This window comes from Salvia hispanica, chromosome 1 (genome assembly GCF_029641045.1).
Source record: "Salvia hispanica isolate PSC_SH4W2 chromosome 1, Shi_PSC_v1, whole genome shotgun sequence".
NCBI classification, from domain to species: domain Eukaryota; kingdom Viridiplantae; phylum Streptophyta; class Magnoliopsida; order Lamiales; family Lamiaceae; genus Salvia; species Salvia hispanica.
In genome coordinates, this window is record NC_142692.1 from 67349307 (window position 1) to 67354309 (window position 5003).

The following is a 5003-nucleotide window of genomic DNA, read 5'->3' on the forward strand; positions in this document are numbered from 1 at the left end:
ACTTGATTTGTGTGTTTAATGTATCGAAGGAAAGCAGACCAAACTTAAGAAATTAGGTGCTAATAGAGCTATACATTTAGAATTGATATATACAAACATTTGTGGTTCATTCACTTCGGTTTCTTGGAATGATCAACAATATTTTATATCATTCATAAACTAATATTCTTGTTTTGGGCACCTTAATCTATTAAAAGTCTGAGGCTTTAGACAAGTTCTCAAAATATTCAGGGCTAATGTTGAGCTCCAACTCAACAAAGGCATTAAGAAAGCCAAATCTGACCGTGGTGGTGAATACTATGACAGAAATGACTGTTCAGGTGAACAATGTCAAAGACCTTTTGCCTTCTATTTGGAAGAGTGTGGGATCGTCCTTTTGTACACCATGCCGAGATCGCCTTGCATGAGTGGTGTAGCAAAAAGACGAAATAAAACTCTTAAAGATATGTGAAGGAGTATGATTTATCATTCTTCTTTGTCGCATTCGCTTTAGGGAAAGGCATTAAAGACTGTAGCATATACTCTCACTTTGGTCTTCCAGAAAAATTTAGGGGTTTTAAATTTTATGACCCACAAAAGGAACTAATTATTGGGACGAGAAATATAGAATTCCTTGAGGATGTTGAGTTTGAGGGAGAGAATGTGTTAAGGAACATTACTTTTGAGGAGTTTGTATAGACACCTACTACTGCTTATGACAATGATCATGTATCAATTACTATCATTGAAGAAGAAGCATATTAAGAACCTCAAGATGATATTGTTGTAAACATTCAATCTCATGCGGATGATATCATTTAAAGTAAATCTCAACAACCTCAATTAGGACTCTCGTCAATGGTACCACAAATTTTATGAAGTAGTTCTTTTATTTGGATTCAGAAAGAATGCTATTGATGGTTGTGTGTATCACAAGTTCAGTAGGAGCAAATGCATCTTCTTTTGTATTTGGAATCGAAAGAAATAATTTTCAATAAGGATATGTTGCACTAACACCAAAAATTTTCTCTCGAAGAAATTTGAGATGAAAGATCTTGGGGAAGCCTCTTTTGTATTTGGAATCGAAAGAAATAATTTTCGATTGTCACAGAAGGGACATAGTGAAAATGTGCCTAAAGTATTTGAGATGCATAATTGCAAGTAAAGAAATACCCCTATGACTAAAGGAGACAAACCTAGTCTCATTCAGTGCCCTGAGATAAATCTTGAGATTTAGAAAATGCAGAAGGTTCCATATGCTTTCGTGATTGGGAGCCTAATGTGTGCTCAAGTGTGTATTAGACCCAATTTGGTTTTAATTGTTTATATGTTGGGCAGATATTTCAATAACCCGATATGGATCATTATGAAGCAGCAAAACGGGTTATGAGATATTTATAGAGAACTAAACATTACATGCTCGCATACAGAAAATCAGATCATTTGGAGAGATCTTTATAAATTTTGATTTTGATTTTGTTAGATGCCAATACAGTACAGGATCCATTTTAAGTTACGTGTGTCTGTTGGCTGTAGAGCCATTTCGTGGAGAAATGCTGAGCAAACACTTGTAGCTACTTCTGCCATGATAACAGAATTCGTAACTTGTTTTGGGGCATCTAGTTAATGAATATGACTGTGAAATTTTGTCACTAAGCTGCATACTGTTAAGGTAATGAAAGACCACTTAAGTTATGTTGTGACAATAACTCTGCGGTATTATATTCTAAAACAACAGGAGCTTCCTGGTTGTTAAATAAAGAGTTCGGAATGGACAAATACATATAGAGCATAAGGGAACGGATTTGATGATGACAAATCCGCTCATTAAGGGACTATCACCCAAGGTCTTTCATGGGCATGTAGCTCAAATGGGTGTTATGTTGTTTAAGGGTACTTCCGTTCAGTGGGAGTAGTTTTGGTTATTGCTCTATATTGTATTTTGAACATGAAGTTAAAAACCCATGTTATTCTCTGCAGAATTAAAGTATTATGTTTTTGTCCATTATTTTTGGTTTGATCTCACTTTGGGAGGACCAGTTGGAAATAGGCATGTATGATCACCTTGCATGAAATTTCCATGCTACACTCCATAATTGATCTGTTGTTGATTATATTTGCATATGTGATTACTGATGGGTTTAATCATGAAAAAATATGGTGACTGCCCCTTTAGTCCTATGTCGATATGGTTGATAATAAGATTGTTCGGAAATACACTATGTGATAGCACTTTTGAGCGCTCATTCGGTTTGTACACATTTATTTGATGTCATGTGTTGCCCAAGTGGGAGATTGTTAGAAATTTGGGCTTCCACATGACTAATTTAATGTGTATGGCTATCTTTCAGTTGTCCAGTTAAAGTGATCCAATAAAGATTAAAGTTTGAGCTAAAGTGTATTTATTTTGTTATGGAAATAAGTGTAGATACCATAAAGTGATTTTCTATTTGATGAAGGACCGAATAGAAAATAAAGGGGTTTATATTTAATATAAATATAAGCTAGGGTTATGGTCCCCAGACGTTAGAAGAACATTCGATATTTTTGTATTCTCTCGGCAGACTATTGCGAAGAATGTCTCTGATTGTTTGGAAGATCCATAGCCGTTGCAAAGCAATTCCGCCTTTCAATTCATCATGGATCAAGGTACGCTTCCGCTTTACAGTTCTGCTCCTTCTCCGCTATTCTTGGTTAATCATCATAGAGCGCTTCAAGTAATTGTTCACTCAATTATTCCAACACAAACATCCAGCATTATCATATAACCATTCGACAACCTACGTACGACTTTATCATTTACATCTTTAATTTATTTTTGTGTATGTTTGAATAGGTTTGTGCTAAAACGACAACATCTCTTAAAATGACACTGTGACACCACGTATCCAGCAATATTATAAACGATACACAGCAATAGTATAAACGCTAGTAGCGTATTGGATATTGCTGTGTAGCTTATTGGATATTGCTGAGTAGTGTATTGGATATTGCTGACCGAGAAAATTTAACCTTAAGCTTTTTTTGTGATTGCCACATGTCAGCTGATTATTCGTCCACGTGTACAGATGATTGGCTAGAAATGGTGGTATGGTTACTTTAAGAGGTGTTGTCACCTGAATATCTTAAAGATAGGATCCTTTAGAATTGTGTATATTTGTACTCCATATCTTAGATAGGATCCTTCAACGTCTCTCAAGGTCTCTATACCTAATTAATTCTAGCTAGTAGTACTTAATAAATATTTATATAATTGATGGTGAAACTAATCAAATGAAAAATGAATGCAGATGTGTTTGATTGTTTCAAGAATGACAAGGCTACTGATTTCGATACCAAAGGATTGTTACAACTCTACGAAGCTTCGTTTCTAGCAACAAATGGCGAAGAAACGCTAGAAATTGCTAGAGAATTTGCTGCTAAATCTCTGCATAAAAGAGCAGTTGATCATGAAATTGATGACATTAATCTCTTATCATTAGTTAAAGCTGCATTTGAGTTCCCTTCTCATTGGAGGGTTCAAATGCCAAATGCAAAAGCATTCATCGATGATTACAAGAAGAGACCAGACATGAATCCAATTGTGCTAGAGATAGCCATGTTGGACTTAAGAATTGTTCAAGCACAATTTCTAGGAGAACTCAAAGAGACCTCTAGGTGAAATTAAATAGTATATTATTAATTTATTTTATTGATTGATGAAATTCTTGTTCTTGATGATAGGTGGTGGGAGAGCACTGGACTTGCTCAAGAGCTTCCCTTCATAAGAAATAGAATAGTGGAATGCTACCATTGGACGACTGGAGTCGTTGAACGTCGTGAACATGGATTCGAGAGGATAATGATCACCAAATTATTTGCTCTTATTGCAGCTATATAGATGATATCTACGATGTTTATGGCACTCTTGAAGAGCTCCAACTATTCACAGATGCTATTAGAAGATTAATACAATAATCGTAATATTTTATTGCTTATAATATATTAATTGTTTATCTATTTTGGTCAGATGGGATATTGAATCAATTGACAAACTTCATCATTATATGAAAGTTTGTTATCTTGCAATATTCAACTTTGTGAATGAGATGGCTTACATACTTGTAATATATATAAGTACATTTATTAGATAGAAAGTTATTAATGAATATATTGGCAGTGGAATGATTTGGTTGAGGCATATTTCATAGAGGCTAACTGGTACCACAAGGGGTATAAACCTAGCTTGGAAGAATACATCAACAATGCTTGGATATCAATAGGAGATCTCCCCATCCTATCCCACCTTTTCTTCCGGTTATCGGATTCGATAGAAGAGGAGGCTGTTAAGAGCATGCATAAATACCATGATATTGTTCGTCTACTATGTACTATTGGGAGGCTCGCTGACGACATGGGAACATCACTGGTATATATGTGACATTGCACGATATATATAGGGGTGCGTTATATTGACTAATTAAGTATTTCGACTAATTAATTAGAGGTGTTGTTAACCTCAATTAGGATGAGGTGAAGAGAGGCGACGTGCCAAAATCAGTTCAGTGTTACATGAATGAGAACAATGCTTCGGAAGAAGAGGCGCGAAAGCATGTTCGATCACTCATAGAGCACACATGGAAGACGATGAATAAGGAAATGATGGAATCTCCATTTTCAATATGTTTTGTAGAAGTTTGTGCTAATCTTGCTAGAACGGCACAGCTTATTTACCAGAAGGAATCTGATGGATTTGGAATGCAACACTCATTGGTGAACAAACAGCTTAGAAGCTTACTGTTCGAACCCTATGAGTAAAAGATCAGATATAATAACAATAAACTGTTACATTGTGAGTTGATATATGATACATATGTACTTCACCATGGTCAATGGAAAATTAATGTTATACTCCCTCCGTCCCGCTTTAGCAGTCCCATTAACTTTTCTGCCCTGTTTTTGTAAAAATGATAAAAAATAGTTAAAGTCGAGAAATAGTAAAGTAAGAGAGACAATAATATAGAGAAGAGTCTTATCTACATTAT

At 35.2% G+C, this 5003-nt stretch overlaps 1 pseudogene; it reads left to right on the plus strand.

Annotated features, from left to right (window-relative positions):
* The first annotated feature begins 236 nt into the window (after nucleotides 1-236).
* LOC125217539 (1,8-cineole synthase, chloroplastic-like) lies at nucleotides 237-4781 on the plus strand (annotated as a pseudogene).
* Nucleotides 4782-5003: the final 222 nt, after the last annotated feature.